This window comes from Dromiciops gliroides, chromosome 3, assembly GCF_019393635.1.
Source record: "Dromiciops gliroides isolate mDroGli1 chromosome 3, mDroGli1.pri, whole genome shotgun sequence".
Classification (NCBI taxonomy): Eukaryota; Metazoa; Chordata; class Mammalia; order Microbiotheria; family Microbiotheriidae; genus Dromiciops; species Dromiciops gliroides.
The window spans coordinates 45,058,822-45,085,661 of NC_057863.1; the positions used below are offsets into that span (position 1 = coordinate 45,058,822).

Here is a 26,840-nt window from a genome sequence, read left to right on the forward strand (position 1 = left end):
AGGCAGCAAAGAGTCAATGGGGAGAAAATCAAGATTAAGAGGAGGGTGGATGACATTGGAATAGTTTCTGTAGAAAGAGATGGGAAGAGATTGAGTCAAGGATACAAATAAAGGGATTGGCCTTGGTCAAGAGAAGGACCTAATAACTATAGACAAAATGATTTCTCTCTCTTTTTTTTTTTTTTGCCGGGCAATGAGGATTAAGTGACTTGCCCAGGGTCACACAGCTAGTGTCAAGTGTCTGATGTTGGATTTGAACTCAGATCCTCCTGAATCCAGGACTGGTACTTTATCCACTGCGCCACCTAGCTGCCCCCCAAAATTATTTCTAAGAGAAAATATGTCCTGAATTTCAAACCAATGACTTACAAGTCAGCTTTTAGAACATACATCACATATAAGTTACATGTATGCAGTAATTCTTTTTATTTTTATATGATAAGTTCTTTTTAGAAAGTATTTTATTTTTTCCAATTACACATAAAATTTTTAACATTCATTTTTTAAAAATTTGAGTTCTAAAGTCTCTCCCTTTCTCCTTCCCATCCTTCCTCCTTGAGAAGACAAATGATTTTATATAGGTCATACATGTATATGCAGAAAATCTATAAATTCTCATTTATCTAACTAATTACATTATCTATTAGTGTCCAGCTAAGATCTAACTCAAATGGCCAATTAATGAAGAAGAAAGAGCCATGGAATCCTTTCTCAATGTGTTCATGGAAGACTTGGACTCCATTGCTGCTTAGGCGGGAAACATACATGAACCCATCATCTCTTAAGATATCATGTTGACATGTGAGCATGTAAGTTAATGGTAAAAGGCTCAATGTTGAATCATTGGCCAACAATGGATTTAATTTAGGGTCTATAATCCCTGGAAACTTTTCTACTATCTCAGGACTTCCATAAATTCGGTTTGCATAAACATGGTCTTTTTTAAATCTCTCAGGAAGCAGGGTACTCCAGTTGACAAACTTTAAGAGATAGCTATATTTGGCAGGTATATGTTAGTTACTCTTCATGGCTTGCTCAAGGAATTCATCAGTGGTATGACATTCTCTCATAATTCTTATTGCCAGAGTCTTAGTCAACATTATGCCATATTCATTTTCCCTATAGGATGGCAAGTCTGTATCAAGCATCTGCAAGGCAGGGTAAATTAAAGCCTGAATTTTAGGTTTAATGAGAATTTCAGGGTCACCCATGACCTGCAAAGACCAGAATATTCATTAAATCAGAATAGACTCATCCATATACCAGCAGGAGAGAAAAAGTCAATTTCAAGTTTTAAATCATCTCAAATACTAGGCATAAAATATTCATGTTGGTCATCAGGCTTACCTTCCCAATATGGAGGGTCTTCCTAAGAATAAGTGACTTGCCTATGGTCACGCAGCTGGTAAGTATGAGAACCAAGATTCAAACTCAGGTCTCTGAATTCCAAGTCCAAGGCTTAGTCTTCTACTTCACAGTGCTCATAGTACAGACATTCATTGAAATAAACATATGAAGCAATAGGATAAAGGAGGCATAATATCCTACCTGTTGAGTCAGAGCTGCTGCGAAGCCACGCCCAGAACTGTCTCCCAAAATATAGACTCTGTTTGGATCCACACCATATTTGGCAAGAGTTTCAGGTTGTCGGAAAGACTTCACAAAGTCATAAGCCTCATTCCACTGAGTTGGATGGAGTATTTTGGAGATCATTGGTAGCTTTAAAAGAAGAATGAGAAGTCACTAACCATTTGACTCTAGGTACATCTATGCTGGCATGCCAACAGTCTCCTCTATAGAAAAGATGAAGTCTATGAACATTGCCTCCAAATAGAAATTCTGCCCATTATCCCCCAACTTCCCAACAGCTCTCATTTTATAATTGGCCCTTTATTTGGGGGAAAAATGAATTTGATTCAAGATGCCTTTATGAAGCACTTGCTAAGTGCCAGGCACAGTGCTTGGTGATGAGTTTATCAGGACTTGATAACTTGAATTCATGGAGAGAAACTAATTACTCTTTACTCTCTACTAATTATTCAAACTACTTAATTTGGGTTTTAAAATTCCTATTAACCATGTTTGTTCTAATCCTATGGGCTGGCTGGTAAATGTCCTCTTTAAAAAAAAGTCTAATTTCAAAAAATGTCTGTTTTTGTGTTAAAGAAAGCCAATGATCTGAACTTTGTTTCTGCAGAAATTCTAGAATGAAACCTTTTGACATTCTCTTCCAGAACATCCCACAGTTTGAGTACAACCAAGGGTTTCTTGGCCATGACCCAAAGATAAACAATGCACATTAAACAAAGGTCCTTCCAAATTTCTCCTTGCTATCCATACTTGTTGCTGATGTTCAGATGTTTCAGTCATGTCTGACTTTTTCAATTTTTTTCAATTTACTTTTTTTGTGTGTGTCTGACTCTTTATGACCCCATTTGGGATTTTCTTGGGAAAGATACTAGAGTAGTTGGCCATTTCTTTCTCCAGTTTATTTTAGAGATAAGGAAACTGAGGTAAACAAGGTTAAGTGACTTGTCCAGTGTCACACAGTAAGTGTCTGAGGCCAAATTTGAACTCAGGTTTTTCTAACTCCAGGCCCCACCCTCTATTGACTATACCACCTAGCTGCCCCATCCTTACAGAATATTAATGTGAATGAGGAAATAAGGTCCTCATTCTTTCATCATTCTTGCTACTATCTATAAATCAACACTTTTGGCCAACGAATTCTCATGGCTAGAAAAATAGAGATATTAGTGGGAGGTAAAACCTTCCCACACTTTGCTTTATGCAAGAATTAAGTAAAAGTAGAAATAAGCATGTTTTCTTCTTTATTTTTATTTCAAAATCATTGATGAGGCGGGAGCCAGCTACATGGTACAGTGGGTAAAGTACCAGGCCTGGAGTCAGGAAGACTCATCTTCCTGAGCTCAAGTCTGATCTCAGACACTGACTAGCTACGTGTCCCTCTACAAGTCACTTAACCCTGATTGCCTCAGTTTGCTCACCTATAAAATAAGCTGGTGAAGGAAATAGCAAACCCTAGTATTTCTGCCAAGAAAACCACAAATAGGGTCATGAAGAATCAGACACAACTGAAAAATGACTGACTGAACAACATCAAGAACATACTGAGAATATAAAGGATGATATGCTTTCTTATGGAACTGTGCCTTTGAGGAATTATTAAGTACATCCTTCTCCATGACCCCTATAATCTGAATTTGTGAAATTTTCCTACAAGGTGTCCTAGATCAGTGGTGTTATACTCAAATAGAAATGGGGGGGGCACTAAAATGAAAGTAAGAATCCCTGCAGACCACATATTAACTTAGAAAACCACATATTAACATTTATGCTCTATTATGTTTTTCTTTATTTGGTTAAATATTTCCCAATTACACTTTAACCTAGTTCAGACAATACTCAGCAGTGTCACAGACTATAATGTAGCTATGGGAACTGTATAAGGCCTCTCTTCTAGATGATCATATCTTTTTTTTTTTTGGTGGGGCAATGAGGGTTAAGTGACTTGCCCAGGGTCACACAGCTAGTAAGTGTCAAGTGTCTGAGGCTGGATTTGAACTCAGGTCCTCCTGAATCTGAGCCTGGTGCTTTATGCATTGTGCCACCTAGCTGCCCCTAGATGATCAAGTCTTAAACCAGAAGCTATACCTGTGTAACAAAGAAGAGCTGATAAGAACAAGTGAAGTGCTTTAAGTCCTAAACCAAAATCACTGCATAGATAATTATTTCGAGTATATAGAAATCGGTGAAGACAGCTAAATACAAATTCTTCCACTGCAAATAGTCAATTTCTTATCTTGGAACTTTCCTCTAGCTAAACAATAGAATAATTTGAATTCATTGTTTTTTTGCCCTAATCTGTTGCTTTCAATGTGCCTGGCACCAACCCTGTGGGATGTTCTGGAAGAGAATGTCAAAAGGTTTCATTCTAGAATTTTTGCAGAAACAAAGTTCAGATCATTGGCTTTCTTTAACACAAAAACAGACATTTTTTGAAATTAGACTTTTTTTTTAAAGAGGACATTTACCAGTCAGCCCACAGGATTAGAACAAACATGGTTAATAGGAATTTTAAAACCCAAATTAAGTAGTTTGAATAATTAGTAGAGAGTAAAGAGTAATTAGTTTCTCTCCATGAATTCAAGTTATCAAGTCCTGATAAACTCATTCCAGTGGCATGCTGTTAAATGGTTAATAAGCAGCTCTGCACCATTCCCCTTTAATGCCCCAAAGGTTGTACAATGCACTTTAAAGTTCAATCTATATTATTAGCCTGTTCCCACAATTTTCTTAAGTCTAAACTCTAGACAATAAAATAATAAATCAAACCCTGATTTTCAATGTGTTAATGTTCCCACTTACAAATTCTGTAACATCCAAGTCAATAATCTACAATATCTCTTCCCACAATTACATTTTTTTTTTTTTAGTGAGGCAATGGGGGTTAAGTGACTTGCCCAGGGTCACACAGCTAGTAAGTGTTAAGTGTCTGAGGCCGGATTTGAACCCAGGTACTCCTGACTCCAGGGCTGGTGCTCTATCCACTGTGCCACCTAGCTGCCCCCACAATTACATTTTAATCCCACTTGGGCAGCATTGCAGAGTTTTCAGGTGGGTATATTGCCCTTGGAATGCAAGTTAGACACCTCTGGCTCAGGGGTAATGCTTCTTCTCAATGAATGAGGATGAACAAATAATAATGAATTTAAGAATGTTCTATAAGCCAGGACCTTTGCTAACTCTTTTTTTGTTTTGTTTTGTTTTTTGTGGGGCAATGGGGGTTAAGTGACTTGCCCAGGGTCACACAGCTAGTAAGTGTCAAGTGTCCGAGGCTGGATTTGAACTCAGATACTCCTGAATCCAGGGCCAGTGCTTTATCCACTGCGCCACCTAGCCGCCCCCGCTTTGCTAACTCTTGAAGATGCAAATACAAGTCCGCTCTTTCATTGAGGTTACATTTTAATTGGAAAAGAAATAAAAAAAGAGAGTTCCATCTAAATTCTATTTGTTTCATGTTTAACACAAGTCTGAACTACTCCATGAAACCTTTTAGTTTAAAAGCACACACTGATGTACCCTTAATCTTCTAAAATCCTTACAGTTAGTAATACATGCTGTCCAGTAGATTGAAGTGAATCCCACTGGTAGTGTAGTGATAATAATGAGGGGATTTATCTTTTAGTCATCATTTTCCATCATATTTACCTTAATAGATCTCAGGATCACAGATGTAGAACTGAATGGGTTGTCAGAAGCTTTGTATTCCTATCCCTTCATTTTACAGATGAAGGATGTTAAGTGGTTTGCACAAAGTCACAAGTAAAACTGCTGAGGTATGATTTAAATCCAGGTCCTTTGACCGAAGAGCCAGAGTTCTTTCTAGTATCCCACTCTGACTACTTGTCATCAGTGAGAAAATTCCTTGAAATGCTCAAGGAATTTAAGAATAATTTAACAATTGTTTTATGGAAGCAAATAAAATAATTATATATAGTTTCAATAAAATGTACTTTTCTGCCCTTTTCTGTGTAGGCAACGAGACAGGGAATGTTATTTTGTCTGAATGGGAATTAATGTAGGTCACAATTTCCCATAGTTCAGATAAGTCTGAGAGAATGGCCTAAGGTTCAGAGAAGTTATGTGATTTGTTCAAGGTCTTAGTGCTACCATAGGTCAGAAACTAAATGAATATAGCACTCTATCCATGGCATCACAGTGTCTCTTTCCTATCTTATAGGAGCTGAATAACAGAACACTTCGGAGCTTTCATCTGAGGGAGTGCCCAAGCTCTCAGCATTTCTGTAAATAGGAGTCTTCCTTGAGTCATAAGGCCGATAGACTCCTGGTAAACACCCATACCAGGGAATATTGTGATCTTTGCTTATGAAACTGAACTATGCCCAACATATGGACCTGACTCCCCATTTGGCTAATGTGATATAGAAAGGGAGTAGTCTTGGCGTTATGGGATTATAGATTTAGAGTTGGAAAGTCTAACGATGGTCTAGAAAAGGTCAGAAATTCAAGGTGGGTGGGACTGATGCAGGATACTTCATATATGCAGAATGACTTATCAATGGCTCTGAGGAGAATGGTAATGTGGTGAATAGAGAGCTGACCTTGAGGTCAGGAGGTCATGTGTTCAGGTCTTGTTTGTTTTTTTTTCTTTGGGGGGGGGGGAGTCAGGTCTTGTTTCTTGATCCATATTGGGTCTATGACCACAGACAGTTCTTTTTACCTCTCAGCGTGCTCTAGATCAGTCAAACTCAGATAGAAAAGAGGGCCACTATCTCTCCATAAGAATCCCTTCAGGCTGCACAATGACAGAAAACAACATATTAACATTATCTATGTTCTATTGTCTTTTTCTTTATTTTGTGAAATATTTCCCAATTCCATTTTGTTTTTGTTTGTTTGTTTGTTTTTTTAGTGAGGCAATTGGGGTTAAGTGACTTGCCCAGGGTCACACAGCTAGTAAGTGTTAAGTGTCTGAGGCCAGATTTGAACTCAGGTACTCCTGACTCCAGGGCCAGTGCTCTATCCACTGTGCCACCTAGCTGCCCCCCCAATTCCATTTTAATGTGGTTCTGGTTATACTTGGCATGTTGTATGTTTGACACCTTTTCTCTCCACAATACTCTAAGAAAAGTTTCCTAGAAAATGCCTATCTGCATTGATAGAGGTAATTTCCTCACCTGGGAATACCATATACCAATGAAATCAAAGGTCCAGTTCCTATCAGAGGAACCTAAATAGAATAAAAAACTCCCTAGATCCCTTCCCCAAGGATAATCTAGATTTTTCAAATAGTATCATTCTTCCCCCCTGGTGTTCTGGTCTACCACATCAACATTAGCCCAATATTAAAACTTCTCCCAAACTCTGCTTACCAGAATGAATAATGCCCTTTAGAAATTCTACACATTAAAAAACACACCAAAATTAGATCCTGGGACTATGAAACTGGAAGGTTCCCATGTTACCAGGTTGGCATAAATGTTCAAACTGTATTATTAGTCATTGGGCACTGTTGTTACTCTTACCATGGAGTGAAACTGGATGATGACAATTGACATTGCTATCTAGTGCTTAAAGGGCTCGATGAGTTGGAGGTAATGTGGTGTAGTGTGACAAAAACTAGAAATGGAGTCAGAGAATCTGAGCTCAAATGTCAGCTTTTCTAGTTATTCTCTATGTGACCCTGGGCAAGTTACCTTCACTTCACTCTGTGCTTAAGTACTGATCATCTCCTGAAAGAAGCCTGAAAAAGGAACACCCCCCTCCCTGCCAAAAAAGCTTCCAGGTCAAAGAAGAAAATACTGTGAGGAGTCAGAGAGACTTCAAGAAAGCAAGCAGGGGCAGCTGGGTGGTGTAGTGCATAGAACACTGGCCCTGAAGTCAGGAGGACCTGAGTTCAAATCTGACCTCAGACACTTGACAGTTACAAACTGTGTGTCCCTGGGTAAGTCCCTTATCCCCAACTGCCTCTTAAAAGAAAATTCTTGATAGAGACTTGCTATCCTATAGGATTTGTAGTGAGTCCCATCCTCTGTGTTCATGACCCCATATTTATAATCTCATCTTTGAATATTGTGCGACACTAATACCCCAGGTATTCAAAAGGACTGTTTTTTTTTCTTTTTCTTTTTTTCTTTTTTTTGGCAATGAAGGTTAAGTGGCTTGCCCAGGGTCACACAGCTAGTAAGTGTCAAGTGTCTGAAGTCAGATTTGAACTCAAGTCCTCCTGAATCCAGGGTTGGTGCTCTATCCACTGTGCCACCTAGCTGCCCCCAAAAGGACTGTTAGAAATGGTAAGAATCTGGGGGCAGCCAGGTGGCACAGTGGATAGAGCACCGGCCCTGGATTCAGAAGGATCTGAGTTCAAATCTGGCCTTAGACACTTAACACTCACTAGCTGTGTGACCCTGGGCAAGTCACTTAACCCTCATTGCCCCGCCCCCCCACCAAAAAAAAAAATGGTAAGAGTCAGGAATCATGAGGAATGTGGGTGATTTATTTGTTGGTCAAGAGTCATCTCTATGTGATCAAAGAGTCAATATCTAAAATAATCATTAAAACAATTCTCTTATTCAGGTCCTACAACAACAGCATCCAGCCTGTTTGCCATCCTTCTTGTTAAGGTTTCATAATGGAGAAGGGCTGAAAGAAATGAATCAAATGAGAGATATCTGACAGAACTTAAAGATGAGTACAGATGTGACCTCAGGATCAAATCTGATTCTTGATTTAACTGTGAAATAGTTGCTCAAACCATGCACACACTATATAATGTATTGTTTCTTATAGATAATAATGATAAATATTTCTTGAATACCTGGAGTTCAGTTGACCAACATTTATTAAGCATCTTCAAGAATCATAAAACTCAAATTCAGCCCCACCCATAATCTCTCTGGTTAAATGCCAAGTTCCTTCAATGGGGGATGGTTTCAAATTCATCCAAGATTTATTTTGGGAGTAATCATTCCTCATTCTTCTCATTATCAGGGAGAGGATCCCCAGATATATGCATGTCATGCAAGCCTTTAAGCTGGGAGTCAGAACAAAGGTAAGACTATTCTAGGGATAGCTAGTGCATGCTTATACCCATATATTTGTACATGTATGTGTGAAAGTGTATGTGTAAATATATGGACACATACACTTTGTATATGTGTTTATATACCCAGTAGCTATTCCTATATTTATATTAAATATATATACTTACATATATATGCATGGCTTTCTATATCTTTCTATCAATATTTACATATTACTACCTATGTAGCATTTTTTCTACTCACATTTTCTCAAAACCTTCCCATGCTGTGTACATCAAAATATCTTTTACTCACTGGTATTCCTTCTCTCCATTAAGTCATTCTTCAAGTTACATGTTTTCCAAGAAACCTCCTGGGCTAACTTTTTTACTTTCAAACTGTTATGTCATTTTGTTATAATTGTATAGATGAATGTAAGCTCCCTGAGGACAGGAACTATTTCCCTTTTTCCTTTGTATGCCTACTGCTTGGCCATATGCCATACACATAGTAGACAATAATAAAATATGAATTATCTTGTGTATAGCTTCCTTTGTATATGTTTGTTTATGTGTCAACTCCTCCATTGGATTGTAAGCTCCTTTAGGTCAGGGACTGTCTTGCCCTTAGCCTAGTACAGTATTAAGCACATAGTAAGTGTCTGATGTTGGATTTGAACTCAGGTCCTCCTGAATCCAAGGCTGGTGCTTTATCTACTGCGCCACCTAGCTGCTCCCACAATGACATTTTAATCCCACTTGTATACCATTGCAGAGTTTTCTGGTGGGCATATTGCTTTTGTACTACAAGTTTGACACCTCTGGCTAAGGAGTGATGCTTCTTCTGCATGAATGAGGATGAATGAATGATAATGAATTTAAGAATGTTCTATGAGCCAGGTATAAGTATTTATAAGTATTTTTTAATTTGCATAAGCATTTTAATTTTTGAATTTTAACAGTCCACACAAAAGTTAGCTAGGTAGCATAAATATTGGGCATTTGCACACTATTTACAGCAACTCACATAGATGCAAGAATAGTAAACCTCACAAAAATGTCAAAGTATTTCAACTTTCAGGGAGTTGACTATTTAGTTATGACTGATGGGTCATAATTTTAAAATTCACATATGCAGTGGTAAAGACTAAAAAAAAAAAACCTACACAAACTCATAAGCGATGTTAGAATTTTCAGTTCGTGGAAGGATTAGTATAAAAATGAGCACAGAGGTAAGTATCATGAAGGATAGGCAAGAAGTGATGGGTGGGCAGTAAGAAAGAGTACATTTACCCAAGAGCATTTCATTTTATAGAGTTTTATGCAAAAATAATTTTTCCAGTTTAAATTCTTTGGAAGTGATGTCTCAGGAATGTTAAAAGTCATGATCGATACTGGAATAGGAAAGGGATGAAGTGTGCTATCACAAAAGGAGTCCCTACAGTACTAACAGAATGGGAGAATATCATGTAAATAACTAACAATGCCAAAAGGTGAAGGGCTAACTTGGCTGGATGAACTTAAGAAGTTAATAATCATAAAATACCTTAATTTAGGTTTTTTTAGTAGTTTAAGGCTATTCTAAGAACTTTAAAGAAATACTTATACTTGAATTAAAGGTAGATTATATACCATTTTTCTTTGTAATACCCAAACTCTGCTGGGTTATAATATAGTAATGCTGCTTCATATTTTGTATCATGATTTATAAGGACACAATGCCATTACATAACCCATTGATATTCTTTCTATTGTGGTTTCAATTATAATTTTTTTGAGGTGATACTCTTTGTAATGTTTGTTCTACAAAGTCTGATCTATAATGAGAAATAAGAAAAATCTTTGGTGGTACAGTTTTTTTCATGGATTCACATACCAAGATCATGACCAATAAAGCTCAAATTTGGACAATAAAACTCAAGCATCTGTTTCTATGACCCAGCATGTACTGGAGCCCCACCTACTGTTCTGTTTGAGTACTACGGAATGTTATTCCAGGACTTCTAGTTCACCCATAATCACATATATACTAAATTTCCATGAGGATTACATATAAATAGGTACATTCTGAAGAATACTAGTCGGCTGGCTGTATTCCAGAAATCCTATAAAATGATCTCTTGGCAAATATATGGCAGAGTATGGTAAAAAGGAGGGAGGGAGAGTTAATTTAAACTCTGATAACAGGGCAAATTGTTTCTGCATTTAAAACCAGTAAAAACCAAAAGAGGTGGAAGCTTTTAACAAGCCTTTGGTAAAGAGAATGTTTGTATATATATATTTCATACATAATTTAACCTAACAGACCTCCACACATAAACTGACTTTCTGAAGATTTTGCTTTGGAAAATCTGACAATAAGAATCATCAATTAGATTTAGAATTCATTGTTCTCCTCTTAGTATTACAACACAACAAAAGGTTGTGCTATATATTTTTTTGTTTGTTACATACACAATACTACTGTTTAAATGTGGAACTGCCCTGTCACCTCTGCCTCTGACCCTTTCTTCCACATCAGAGAGTCTACAGGTGGCCCCTTTGAGGGAGAGTTAGCTTACCTAGGACAGGGGCTGTGATGTCTTTGCCTTTATGGGTTCACATGTACCCTAAAAATTTCACACACTCTGGGGGGGGCTTGTATTTTATGAGGCACTGTTGCCACCAAATCACTGGCCAGGTATCTGAGCATAGCCATGAGGTGGGCTTGCAAAGGGTTGAGGGTGGAGCCTCCAAACATGATATCGTCCACATGCTGCCATCTGCAGTCTCTCTGGTACTGGGTGGTCCTCCAAATCCTGGTGGCACAGTCCGTGGACCATGGGAGAGCTGTCCAGATATCCTGTGAGTAACCTGGTGAAAGTATATTGTATCCCCTCAAATGGGATTGGTATATGGGCACAGAGTAAAACTTTTCAGCAAAGTCAATTGCAGCAAACCAAGAGCAGCCAGAGGAGTAAATGTCCTCTGTCACCTCTATGACTTTGGGTAGTGGGGCTTTAATCGGGGAATTCAAATTCCTATAGTCCTCAGTTAGTCTCCATTCATCCCTGCCTACTTTCTTTACCCACCAGACTGGCAAATGGGGGACAATTGCACCTTCAGATTCCTTAGATTTGGTCTAAGGGACCAGTTGATGTCCTAGAACATACATACCAATTATGGGAAAAGGCATGGTGTGTTCAGGGACTATATAACTCCTGGGACCCAGGATCCTCTGATTGTTCCCACAGAGATCCACTGTGTTCTAAGTGTCTCGGATAGTGGTGCCTCCCACTCCCTGTATGGGGTTGCTGGTGCCTTGGTGTATATGTCATGGTTGCCTGTGACTAGGGTGACCTGAGATCAGGGATCCAGCAGGGTGCTCCAATGCTGTTGGTTTATGGGGGCCTGAAGCATTGTGGACGCTGTAAAAGGGTGATAGTCCCAAGGCTCAGTGTCCTTAGGATGGTTGGGTTCCTATGGGGTCCTTTGGAGGCTCTGCCAGACATAGAGCCCTGAGGACCTCCCTGGAATTTCCCTGTTCTTTCCCCTGCACTACATCTATAAAGGCTTGAATTTCTTGGGGAATATGGCCTGAGACTGCTCAGTTAGCGATGTACCCCAGTCCAGGGTGTCTTGAACTGTCTGGTGCTGAACCCTTTGGTCTCTGTCCTGAGTACCTGCTTACCTATTGCCTGGCTCAGGACTTGGGACAAGGGTGCCTGGCCAGTGTTCCCTTTATCATTATTATTCTACTTATCTCCCCCTTGTCTGATTTCTGTTCACTTGGGGGATATTGAGGCTCACTTTGGTGCGTCTCCTCAAAGTTCAGGTCATCCAATAGGAACCAGCAGCTTCTAGCACATTTCCCTTGCAAAAGAATAGTTGTCTAAAAATTGGGGATTTCTGGAAGGCCACTAGTGGGTGTAGGAATAAGGGAGTCCTTGCCTAATTTTCTGAGCAAAACTTGGGCTGGGACAAGCCAAGGCTTTGGTGGCTGCTATCCTTTGAACCAAGGGGGAACATTTCTGGCAACAATAACAGCCCCCACCAAGCTTTTTTTTTTTTTTTTTGGAGGGGGGCAATGAGGGTTAAGTGACTTAGCTAGGGTCACACAGCTAATTAGTGGTAAGTGTCTGAGGCCAGATTTGAACTCAGGTCCTTCTGAATCCAGGGCTGCTGCTTTATCCACTGCACCACCTAGCTGTCCTAGCCCCAACCACTCTTGCTTCTGCCTCTTAGATGATGTCATGTTGTATCAGTTGCCTGAGACAGAGGGCAAGTTCTACCGACCTGGCAATAGCTGGAGACGTGATGCTGGAGGGGAGGGGAGGGGGCTTTCTATGAACTGCTCTATCTATCCTCTCTATCTTACCTGGCAAAGGTTTATCCTCGCAAAATTGGAACACTAATGCATTGTTGGTGGAGCTGTGAACTGATCCAACCATTCTGGAGAGCAATCTGGAATTATGCCCAAAGGGCTATAAAGCTGTGCATACCCTTTGACCCAGCAATACCACTTTTGGGTCTTTTCCCCAAAGAGATCATAAAAAAGGGAAAAGGACCCACATGTACAAAAATATTTATAACTGCTCTTTTTGTGGTGGCAAGGAATTGGAAATTGAGGGGTTGCCCATCAATTGGGGAAAGGCTGAACAAGTTGTGGTATATGAATGTAATGGAATTCTATTGTGCTGTAACAAACAATGAGCAGGAGGAGTTCAGAGAAACCTGGAAGGACTTTCATGAACTGATGATGAGTGAGATGAGCAGAACCAGAAGAACATTGTACACAGTATCATCAACATTGTGTGTTGATCAACTGTGATGGATTAGATTCTTCTCACCAATGCAATGGTACAGGAGAGTTCCAGGGGACTCATGATAGAAGGGGGATCTCCAAATCCAGAAAAAAACCAAAACTGTGGAGTATAGACGCTGACTGAACCATACTATTTCTTTTGTTTTTGGTGCTGTTGTTTTTCTATGTTGAGGTTTTTCCTCATTGCTCTGATTCTTCTCTTATAACATGACTAATGCAGAAATATGTTTAATGTTATTATATATATATATATATATATATATAAACCTATATCAGATTACCTGCTGTCTAGGGGAGGGGGGAGGGAGGGAGAAAAATCTGAAATTGGAAAGCTTGTATAAACAAATGTTGAGAACTGTCTTTACATGTAACTGGAAAAAAATACTTTTATCAGAAAAAAAAGGTTTATCCTAGCACAGGTGAGGGGGAGCGGTTATTTCCTCATCGCTGCTTGCCAACAAGCAGCTTTGCCCTTCTGGGTGCTAGCAGTTCATGCTTAACTTACATTCACATGAGGCGGGAGGAGGCATCTCTCATTCCAGCCCTAACAGATCCACATTCCCTATCTCTTTAGCTCCGTGACCCGGTGGAACAACGCAGGTACGTGCAAAGCCCCTTTTCCTGGACTAAAAACTCTATCCTTTAACCATTATCAGTTCTACTCGGGAGGGGAGGGGCAGGAGGCAGCCACACTCACGGCGGCGTTGGGAGTGGGATGTTTCGCCCCGACTCCCAAACACACACCTGTGGGGCACTGCTGCAGGGGAAAGTGGGTGTGGGGCTCCAGCAGCCAGGACAGTGACCTGCAGCTGGCACAATGCGGAGGTGGAGGATGGGCAGTTGTGAACTGTATGGCTCGGAGGGCGGAAACACTTTCCTCCAGTGTGAGATGGGGGAAGGTCAATCAGTGCACGTGGGAGAAAACCTGTGGGAATGCGGCGGGGGGGGGGGGGAGAGGAAGGAGGTTTGTACTACACAGACACACCAAGGATACAGGAAACCCTGCCCCGTCACAATGGGACAGCTATTGTCCCTTATAGACACCTTAATGGAGGGGGTGCATACAGCTCTCCGGATGAGCTCTCCTGTGCTCCAGGGTGCAGGCAGGATAACAGGTGAGCAAAAGACCTCTGAATAGATCAAAAATAAAGAACCGATCGCTGCTAGCCTGGCCACACCCTGCGCGCAGCCTGATTGGCCAACGCTATTTCCTGGAGAGTATCCTGCCAACTATGCCAATAGAATTGCCGATTGATGTTTGGAATGATTGCGACTGAGAATGAGACCCCAATGGGTCCCCAGAATGGGTTCCTTTGGGTTGAATGTGGGGCACGCATGCCCGCTTTTTTGGATACTTGCTGAGAAAGATCGGGATGGCAGTAAGTGGGAAGTAATGCTTCAATAACATTTTTCTTTTTCTTTTTCTTTTTTTTGCGGGACAATAAGGGTTAAATGACTTGCCCAGGGTCACACAGCTAGTGCCAAGTGTCTGAGGTCGCATTTGAACTCGGTCCTTCTGAATCCAGGGCCGGTGCTTTATCCACAGCGCCACCTAGCTGCCCCCTCAATCACATTTTAATAAAGCACAGGGCGTAGAATCAAATAGCAAGGGGTAAGAGAGGATACCAAGATAGATAACATGGGGAATGGGGGATGGGGCGGTGGAGGGAGGCAGAACAACATGAAGAAGAGAAAGGGGAGGAGGAGGAGGAGGAGGAAACAGAAAGCCACTAATGTAACCATGGGTCAGAGACAGGAGCACTGGGGCAGCATGGACCAGATAGCAAATGGAGGAATACCTATGGGGGTGGTGGGTTGGGGGTGGAGGTCTCATTTTTATAGGGTTTTGGTGGTAGGGGACAGGCCAATTCTTATCCATGCCACCTTAGGTAAGCTTATTAACATATCCACATCATCTCAAAATTACCAGCTACACCTAGGGTTAGTTCATCAGTAAAACATTGTTGGTGTTCTGTTGGTCTTCAAAAACATATATGGGGGGCAGCTAGGTGGCACAGTGGATAAAGCACGGGCCCTGAATTCAGGAGGACCTGAGTTCAAATACAGCCTCAGACATTTGACACTTACTAGCAGTGTTATCCTGGGCAAGTCACTCAACCCTCATTGCCCTGCAAAAGAAAAAGAAAAAAAATATATATATACATATATGTGTGTGTATGTATTTTATGTTCCCCCAATTATATATAAAAACAGTTTTAATATTTATTAAAACACTTTTTGAGTTCCAAATTCATTCCCTCCCTCATTCCCGCCCCCCCCCATTTAGAAGGCAAGCAATTTGATATAGGTTATACATGTGCATTTATACAAAACATGCTTCCATATTAGTCACATTGTGAAAGAAAACAGACTAAAAACCAAACCAAGAAAAGTAAAGAAATTTTTTTTCTTGAATAGAATTTTATTTTCCAAAATATATGTAAAAACAAATTTTAACATCAATTTTTAAAAACTTTGTGTTCCAACTTCTCTTCTTCCTCCATTCCCACCCCCCACCCACTAGAACTCAAGCATTTCAAAACAAGTTATACATGAGTAGTCATGGAAAACATTCCCACATTAGTTAGGTTGTGAGAGAAAGCAGTCAAACCTCCCCCCCCCCCCCCAAACTTCAGATTGTGGAATTATCAAAGAGGAAAAAAAATTTTAAATGTGTTTCCATCTATTTTCAGATACTATCACTTCTTTCTCTGTAGATGGGTTGCCATTTTCATAAGTCCTTCAGGATTATATTGGATCATTGCCTTGCTGAAAATAACCACATGCTTCCCAGCAGATCATCTTACACTATTGCTGTTATTTTGTATACAGTACATTTCACTCTGCTTCAGTTCATGTAGGTCTTTCCAGGTTTTTCTGATAGTATCCTGTTCATCATAACCTGAATACCGACCTTAAACTTACACAAAGAATTTTCTTCATATTAGCCCAGCAAAGTAGGTACCATACATTTTGCCATTATATTCAATCATCATAACTATTTCCCTCCATCCTATTCCCTTCCCATGATATTTACTCTATTTTCTATCTTCTTTTAACCTATTCCTCCTCAAAAGTGTTTTACTTCTGATTGTCCCCTCTCCTACTCTGCACTCCCTTTTTTTTCACCCTTCCTTCCTTATCCTCTTCCCCTCTTACTTTCCTGTAGGGTTAAATAGATTACTCTTCCCAACTGGATGTGAATGTTATTCTCTTCATGAGCCCACTCTGATGAGTTTAAGGTCTTTGAGGTAATTCTGTGTTCCAAATTTTCTTCCTCCCTCCCTCCTCAACCCTCCCTATGAAATCAAGCAATTCAAGATGTCATACTTGTGCAGTTATGAAAGTATTTTGCTTTTTACTGCTCTCTCCCCCAATCTGCCCTTCCCTCCTTCCCCTCCCCACCCCTATCTCCCTCCCCTCCCTCAGGGAAAAATGCATTACTATGCCTGCTTGAGTATGTATATTAGTCAAAATAAAGAAATTTAAAAAAAATATGCTTTGATCTGCATTCAGACTTCTCAATTCTTTCTCTGGAGGTGGATAGCATTTTTCATCATGAGTCCTTTGGAATTGTCTTGGATCATTGTATTGCTGAGAATAGCTAAGTCATTCACAGTTGATTATCATACAATATTGCTGTTACTTTGTACACTGTTCTCCTGGTTCTGCTCATCTCACTCTGCATCAGTTCATGTAAGTCTATTCAGGTTTTTTCTGAGAGCATCCTGTTCATCATTCCCTACAGTATAGAAGCATTCCGCCACAACCATATACCACAACTTGTTCAGCCATTTCCTAATTGATGGGCATCCCCTCAGTTTCCAGTTCTTTGCCACCACAAAAAGAGTTACTAGAAATACTTTTGTACATATATATCCTTTTTCTTTTTTTTTAGATCTCTTTGGAATACAGACCTAGTAGTGGTATTGCCGGGCCAAAGGGCATAGTTCCAAATTGTCTCCAGAACCACTGAGTCAGTTAACAACTCTGCCAACAGCACATTAGTGTCCCAATTTCCCCACATCTCCTCAAAGATTTGTCATTTTCCTTTTCTGTCATATTAGGCAATCTGATAAGGTTTAGGGTGGAATTTCAGAATTGTTTTTGTGTGTGTGTGTGTGTGTGTGTGTGTGTGAGGCAATTGGGGTTAAGTGACTTGCCCAGGGTCACACAGCCAGTAGGTGTTAAGTGTCTGAGGTTGGATTTGAACTCAGGCCCTCCTGACTCCAGGGCTGGTGCTCTATCCACTGTGCCACCTAGCTGCCCCTTCAGAATTGTTTTAATGTGCATTTCTTTAGTCAGTGATTTAGAGCATTTTTTCATATGACTATAGATAGTTTTGATGATTTCAGCTGAGAACTGTCTATTCATATCCTTTGACCATTTATCAATGGGGGAATGGCTTGCTTTTGTAAATTTGACTCAATTCTCTATTTGAGATTCAGTTTTCTATATTTGAGAAATGAGGCCTTTATCAGAGAGACTTGCTATAATTTTTTCACAGTTATGATTACTATGTATTTCTCTCCATCCTATTTTTACCCTGTCTATCCTCAAAAGTGTTTTGCTTCTGATTATCGTCTCCATCAATCTACCCTTTCTCTTATCCCTCGCCATCCTACTTTCCTGGAGTGTAAGATAGATTTCTATACTTAACTGAGTGTGTGTTATTCCTTCTTTTAGCCAATTTTGATAAGAATAAGGTTCAAGTGCCCCACCCCCAACCTTTTCCATATTACTCTCCACTGTAAAAGCTCTTTTGTGTCTTTTTTTAATGTGAGATAATTTACCCTATTCTACCTCTCCTTTTCCCCTTCTCCCAGTGAATTCTTCTTTCTCAGCCCTTGATTTCATTTTTTAAGATATCATCCCATCGTATACAACTCACACCCATTTCCTGTATCTATGTATACTCCTAATGGCTCTAATAATGAGAAAGTTCTTCAGAGTTACAAGTATCATCTTCCCATGTAGGAATGTAAACACTTTAACCTTATTGAATCCCTTATGACTTCTTTTTCCTGTTTACCTTTTTATGCTTCTCTTGAATCTTGTATCTGAAAGTCAAATTTTCTATTTGGCTCTGGTCATTTCATCAGCAATCCTTGAAAGTTCTCTATTTCCTTGAATATCCATTTTCCCCCTAAACAGTTACTCAATTTTGTTAGGTAGGTGATCCTTGGTTGTAATCATAGTTCCTTTGTCCTCTGGAATATTATGTTCTGAGCCACTTGATCTTTTAATGAAGAAGCTGCTAAATCTTATGTTTTCCTGACTGTGGTTTCACAATATTTGAATTGTTCCTTTTTGGTTGCTTGCAGTATTTTTCTTTGACCTCAGAGCTTTGGAATTTGTCTATAATATTCTTGGGAGTTTCCATTTTGAGATCTCTTTTAGGAGGTGACCAGTGGATTATTTCAATTTCTATTTTACCTTCTGGTTTTAGAATATCAGGGCAGTTTTCCTTGATAATTTCTTGAAAGATGTTGCCTAGACTCTTTTTGGTCATGGCTTTTCGTTAGTCCAACAATTCTTAAATTATCTTTCCTCTATCTTCCAGGTCGGTTGTTTTTACAATGAGATATTTCATAATTTCTTCTATTTTTCATCTTTTTATTGTTTTGTTTCTTGATGTCTCATGGAATTATTAGCTTCCACTTACCCAATTTTAATTTTTAAGGAATCATTTTTTTAGTGAGATTTTGGCCAATTCTAGTTTTTAAGGAATTCTTTTCTTCAGTGAATTTTTGTACATCTTTTCAAATGTGGCCAATTCTGCTTTTTAAGTAATTTTTCTCTTAGTAGATTTTTGTGCCTCTTTTATCAGTTGGTTTATTCTGTTTTTAAGATGTTATTTTATTCAGTATTTTTTGTGTGTGTGTGTGTTTTCTTTGCCAAGCTGTTGACTCTTTTTTTCATGATTTTCTTGCAACACTTTAATTTCTTTTCCCAATTTTTCCTCTACCTCTCTTAATTGATTTTTTCCCCATGGGGCAATGGGGGTTAAGTGACTTGCCCACAGTCACACAGCTAGTAAGTGTCAAGTATCTGAGGCTGGATTTGAACTCAGGTCCTCCTGAATCCAGGGCCAGTGCTCTATCCACTGCGCCACCTAGCTGCCCCTTCTTAATTGTTTTTTTAAATCCTTTTTGAACTCTTCCAGGAATTCTTTTTGGACAAGAGAATATGTCACATTCTTCTTTGAGACTTTGGATGTAACAGTTTTGACTTTGTTGTCTTCTTCTGAATTTGTATTTTGATCTTCTCTGACACTGTAGTTTAGTAACTGTCTATAGTCACATTCCCCTTTTGTTGTTTGCCTATTTTCCATTCTGTTTTTTTAAAATTAACTTTATATTAAAGTTGTACTCTGTGGAGTGTGTGTGTGTGGGGTAGTGTTCCAAGCTTCACTTTTTTTTGTTTTTGTTTTTGTTTTTTGACTTTTTTTGTGCAACTGTTTTCAGAGCTAATTCTGGGAGTCTGTAAGTTTTCAGTTTTTCCTAGGTGGTATGATCTAAAGAGATGTGTGTTTATGACTTTCCTGGCCTGTGCTCTCATCTGTGAGCAACCACATGCACTCCTTTATGCCTTGGAACCATGATCAGAGTAAAGGGGGTGATATGACCCCTTTTGTTGCCTCCTGGTGTTACCTAAGAAAGATCTCATTTTGGATTCTGCTCTATGGTCCCTTGGCTCAGAATGAGGAAATTATCATAATGGCTTTATAAACCTCAAAGTGCTATGTCAACTTCATTTAAAGTTATTATCATCAATCATAGTGAAAATACTGTGTTTGGACCCAACTCCTCAGCTGACATTAAGTAAAATGAGAGAATATGTAAGAAAATAATGGGCTTCGCCAATGCCCAAAGGGCCCAGATTGATTTAGACTGATTGGATTGACTGAGATTGATTGACTTTGCTGATTAACTCACTTAAGGGTAATTCAATTAAAACCACACCTGCCTGGCCCTCAAGAAGGTGTGTTCTCAGAGGGTGTCAACTCTGACCCCAACACAGGACCACCCTCAAGTACAGTGAAATAATGGATTTGGTTGATGCTAGCCAATGAACTTGAAGCAATGTGTAAGGATGACCTCTCCTCCTGACCCATAAAAAGCTTCCACATGCAGTGACTAGTAGTTGGGCTCTCTGAGGTGCTCATGGTGGCAAAGGACTTGGAGAAAGAAGCAGGCCAGGCTGAGCTCTTTTTTTCCTGTAGGCTAGATAGGCCTTTTCCTAACTTGAAGAGACATGTGTATTCTCTTCACTAATATTTAATATACTTTAATGCTCCAAAACTGGTGCTAAAGCTTCTAATTTGTAAGTAACAACTATATTAGAAACCCCAGCTAATTTTCTCCAAACTTGGGACAGAAATAAGGTGACCACATATAATTTTACTTGTCACAAGTATAAATAGTGCTTGAGAAGAGGCATTCAGGAAAGGCGACTAAACCTGATGAAGTATCTGCAGAATATGTGCACAAATATCAGTGCTCTTTGTGAGATGTATCACAAAAATAAAGGCATTCAGGGAATGATTTTTAAGCTATCTAAAATAATGGAAGATTCCTAGAGAATGGAAAATAAGAATAAATAGCTTATATTAATATGGCTCTTACTATGTCACTGTGCTAAGAGCTTTAAAATTATTATCTCATTTGATCCTCCCAACAACCTTGGGAGGTAGGTGCTATTATTATCCTCATTTTACAATTGACGAAACTGAGGTAGACAGAAGTTAAGTGCTTTGTCCAGGGTTACACAGCTAGTAAGTGTCCTTGGCTAGATTTGAACTCAGGTCTTCCCAACTCTAAGTTCAAAGTTCTATCCTTTGTATGTCCTAGCTACCACCAAGAGATCATGAGAAGTGTCATTATTAAAAATGAAAACTAGATGAATAATAGTGAATAGGAAGACATCAGTAACTACATTTCTATATACCCATTTCCCCAGGTTCATCAAATCTTCATGAGAATGGATTCGGAAGAACCTTGATTCGGTGGGGGAAGTGTGGGGGACCTTGGTTTGACTCCAAACTCTGACGCTTTGCTGGTTGCCTGGGACAAGTAACTTCACCCTTCAAGCCTCAGCTTCCTCATATGTAAAATAAAAAGGTTTGATTCGATGACCTGTAAATTTTCTTTAAACTCCAAATCTATGTTCTCTTTATATGGAGGGTGTCATTGGTGAAAAAAAAAAGACAAGGAAACAATTGAATTTTTAGAGACACAAATTTTTTACAGTAGATTCTGTTTTCCCTATTTAGTTGACTGAAAGATATAGAGACTACAAGAGTCACCAGAATTTATTGTTTATTTGTTACAAGAATATAAAAACAAGCAAAAGCCAACATTTCCACAGATAGAGCAATTAAATGTTCACCTAGGTGAATGTATCAACAGCATGAAGATGTTGCTATTTGGTAATGCTACCACGAGGTGGCAGTAGTGTCTCAGGCAATAGTGAAGATAACACTGATTCTTCTCTGCTTTCTGTTGGTGGTTGTCCCATACTGAAACATGAACTTTCTGTTGTTTTGACATTAAAAATATATGTTCTAATATATATATATATATATATATATATATGTTCTAATTCAGAAAAATATATCAGAGTTTTTATTTTGTATTTTGTTTTTCTTTTTTTTTTTTGTAAAAACAATTTTCAACATTCATTTAAAATGTTTTGAGTTCTAAATTCTCTCCCTTCCTCATTCCCCCTCCCTTTCCCTTCCCTTTCCCTGAGATGGTAACCAATTTGATATATGTTTTATACATATGCATTATGTATAACATATTTTAATATTAATCATATTATGAAAGGAGACACAGACCAAAAAAAGACCCATGCAAAAAATAACGTGAACAATAATATGCTTTGATCTGTATTCAGACACCATCAATTCTTTCTCTGGAGGTGGATAGCACTTTTCGAGTCCTTTGGATTTGTCTTGGATCATAGCATTGCTGAGAATAGCCAAGTCACTCACAGATGTATAATATTGCTATAACTGTGTACAATGTTCTCCTGGTCCTGCTCACTTGCCTTTGCATCACTTCATGCCCAGGTTTTTCTGAAATCGTCCTGCCCATCATATCTTACAGAATAATGGTATTCCATTACAATCCAGCCATTCCCCAATTAGTAGACATGCCTTCCATTTCTAATTATTTGCCACCAGAAAAAAGAGCTTCTATAAATATTTTTATACAAATAGGTTTTCCCCCATTTTTTATTATTATTATTTTTTGGGTTTTTTTGGCGGGGCAATTGGGGTTAAGTGATTTACCCAGGGTCACACAGCTAGTAAGTGTTAACTGGCTGAGGCTGGATTTGAACTCAGGTCCTCCTGAATCCTGGGCCGGTGCTCTATCCACTGCGTCACCTAGCTTCCCCTTCCTCCATTTTTTAAAAAAACCTCTTTGGGATATAGATCTAGTAATAATATTGCTGAATCAAAGAGTATGTATATTTTTTATAGTTATTATTTGGCATAATTTTAAATTTCCCTCCATAACAGTTTAATCAGTTTACCAGTCTACCAACAGTGCATTAGTGTCCCAATTTCCCCATATCCTCTCCAACTTTTGTCATTTTCCTTTTCTGTTATATTAGCCAATCTGATAGGTGTGAGGTGGTACTTCAGAGTTGTTTTAATGTGCATCTCTCTAATTGATAGTGATTTAGAGCATTTTTTTTATATGACTATAGATAATTTTGTTGATTTCATCTGAAAACTGTTCATATCCTTTGACCATTTATCAATTGGGGAATGGCTCTTACTTTTTTTTTTTATAAATTTGATTCCATTCTCTATATATTTGAGAAATGAGGCTTTTATCAGAGACACTTGCTGCAAAAATTGTTTCCCAGCTGTCTGCTTTCCTTCTAATTTGGTTGTATTGGTTTTGTTTGTGCAAAACCTTTAAAATTTAACATGATTAAAATTATCCATTTCACATCTTGTTATGTTCTCTATCTCTTGTTGGTCATAAATTCTTCCTTTTTTCACATACTGATAGGAAAACTATTCCTTGATCTTCTAATTTGTTTATGATATGACCCTTTATGTCTAAATGATTAGGTCTAAATTATTTTGACCTCATAGCAGGGAGACAACCCAGAATCATCAAAGCCTATTCCAGGGAAGGCAAGTGTTGTCAGGTTCTATAGAGCTAGTGTGATTTCAACCAGGGGTCAGTGACAAGTCTGCTCTGGAAGACCAGACCAGCTAAGGTCAAAGAAACACACACAAAAGTTTGGCCTCTACCAGGATGAATTTTGTTCCCATAGAAGCTCTTTCAGCTGTATCTTAAGGTCTAGGAGCTACATCACCAGATGAAGTGGCCTTTGAGAGAGAAATTGCATGTCCTTGAGGTTTTCATTCAGAGATGAAATCAGTGTCCCAAGGGAAGTACATGGCTTGGACATTAGTGAAGGTCATTTTTCATTTTGATCAAAAAGGAATGTGAAACTCAGGAATAGAGGAAAATCCTTTAGAGGAAATGTCATGATTATTACTAGCTGAGGCCCAATTTATGCAGCTTTAAGTAGTTTTTAAAAATTTTGACTAAAAAAGGAGATACAGTAAGAAGAGGTGATATAAAACATGTAACTCCATCTGCCACAACTTCACACAGCATCCAGGGGAAAGTAGGTTCCCGCTCAGAGACCACATCTGGAAAAGAGGTAACAAATCTTCCTAGTGACCATAAGACCTTTCTCTCATTCATGGGATACTCCAGAAGTTCACCTTAAGCATGATTAATATTTGGTTCACAGGGCCCCTGCCTACAAATGCATGACTTAATCTTGTTTATGACATAATACTTCTTTTTTTTTTTTGGCAGGGCAATGGGGGTTAAGTGACTTGCCCAGGGTCACACAGCTAGTAAAGTGTCAAGTGTCTGAGGCCGGATTTGAACTCAGGAACTCCTGAATCCAGGGCCGGTGCTTTATCCACTGCGCCACCTAGCTGCCCCCTGACATAATATTTCTTGGTAAAGATGCATATTCTCATGATAGAGTTTTATAAATGAAAAATGTACTAACAAAGTTAGAGGCAATGTGGTATAGTCAATAGAGTACTGGGTTTAGTGTGATCAAGACCTGGATTCAAATCCTAATGGTAATCATTTCTGTCAACCTGACTCTGGTCAAGTTGTTTAACATCAGAGACTATCACACAGTTTTGCAAGATTATGAAGTTAGCTGGTTTGGGATCTGTGTGAGAAGAAAGTGTTTCCACAGAGACCCACTTCTCTGATCTGACAGAAAATATAGACCTTGGCTTGGGAAGGGTATACTTACCAATGCTGGCAAAACTTACACCTCCTCCATGGAAATAGATAATTGCTCATTTCTGCTCATGTGATTTCCTCTTTGACACATAATAATTCAGTAGGATGTCATTGACTATTGTGTGGGTCACTGTGACATTATCATCAGAAATGGGTGCTGTCATGTGCTCTTTTAATAGAATATTTTAAATTTCCCAATAGCTCATCAGGCTTAATTTTCCAACAGCTGAACCCTGATAGAGAAAAAGAAAGAAGATATACAATTTTATAACTAACACATTTTAATATTTATTTTATACTTAATTATATATTACATATAATTTTATAAAAATATATTTTATAATAGGTTATATATTACATTAAATACATTAATGATATAATAAAACAAACAAAATAAATAATAAAATGTAATGAATAAATTAATGAAACCTATTTTATAATTATTTTATATTTAATTTTTAACAAATTAACATGATTTTATATTTACACACAATTAAGTAGGTCATATTAAATAAAGAGATGGCCTTGGATTTGGAAAGATTTGAGTTCAAGACCTATCTTGACTTGAACAAATACTATCTGAGTGACTAGGGCCAAGTCACCTGTGAGGACTTCTAGGCCACTCAAACAATATGACATCATTTCTCTCAGTCCTGGACCTTGATGGGGGTAATGTCACAAGTTCAAAAGGTATATACAATTTTGTGACTATTTGAATAGGATTCCAAGTTGATTCCCAGATTGGTTGAACCATTTCATAGCTCCACCATTCCCAACAGTCCACTTGTGTGCACATTTTCAACTGAAGTCCAAAATTGAATCCATCATGTTTCTTCCTAAGTCTACCTTCTTCCTGCCTTTCTTATTACTACCAAGGACAGCACTGTCCTCCCAGTCACTGAGGCTCACAACTGTGCTGTCAGCCTTAACCTTCTCACTTTTTCTCACTGCAACATTCAATCTGTCACCAAGTACTCTTTTTTTTTTTTTTTTTTTTTTTTTTTTTTTTTTTTTTTTTTTTTTTTTAGTGAGGCAGTTGGGGTTAAGTGACTTGCCCAGGGTCACACAGCTAGTAACTGTTAAGTGTCTGAGGACGGATTTGAACTCAGGTACTCCTGAGTCCAGGGCCGGTGCTCTATCCACTGCACCATCTAGCTGCCCCACCAAGTACTCTTGATGTTATTTTCATAACATCTCTTGTTTAAGTCCCCTTTCTCCCTACGATATTACCATCACCCTTGCCTTGCTTCTTAGACTACTGCAACAACCTCCTTGCTAGTCTTGCTGCCTCAAATTTCTTGCCCCTCCAGTCCATCCACCATTCTGCTGTCAGATTGATCTTCCTAAAGCATGTTTGACCATGTCGCCCTCCTATTTGATAAACTTCAATAACTTAACTATTACCTCCAAGATCAAATATAAAATTTTCTGTTGGGCATTTAAAGCCCTTCATAACCTGGTTCCTTCTTACCTTTCCAGTCTTCTTACATAATATTCCCAATTATCTACACCCTCTAATCTATAATCCAGTGAATACTAATATCCTTACTGTTCTTCCAAAAATATACTTTATGTCTCATTGAAGTCCCATTTTTCCCCTGAAAGATTATACTCACTTTTGCTGGGTAGGTGATTTTTGGTTGTAATGCCAGTTCCTTTGCCCTCCAGAATATCATATTCCATGCCCTCCAGTCCTTTAATGTAGAAGCTGCTAGATCTTGTGTTATCCTGACTGTAGTTCCACTCTATTTGAATTCCTTTTTTCTAGCTGCTTGCAATATTTTCTCCTTGACCTGGGATCTCTGGAATTTGGCTATAATATTCGTGGAAGTTTTCCTTTTGGGGTCACTTTCTAGAGGTGATCAGTGGATTCTTTCAATTCTTTTTATTTTACCCTTTGCTTCTTGAACATCAGGGCAATTTTCCCTGACAATTTCTTGGAAGATGAGGTCCAAGGTCTTATTTTGATCATGTTTTTCAGATAGTCCAATGATTTTCAAATTATCTCTCCTGAATTTATTTTCTAGGTCAGCTGTTTTTCCCCTGATGTTTTATTTATTTTATTTTTTCAGTTACCTGTAAAGGTAGTTTTCAACATTCATTTTCATAAGATTTAGAGTTCCAAATTTTTCTCCCTCCCTCATTTTCCTTCCCCCTCCAC

At 38.7% G+C, this 26,840-nt stretch overlaps 1 pseudogene; it reads right to left on the reverse strand.

Moving 5' to 3' along the window:
* Positions 1-605: 605 nt before the first annotated feature.
* LOC122747118 lies at positions 606-26,651 on the reverse strand (annotated as a pseudogene).
* Between the last annotated feature and the right edge of the window lie 189 nt (positions 26,652-26,840).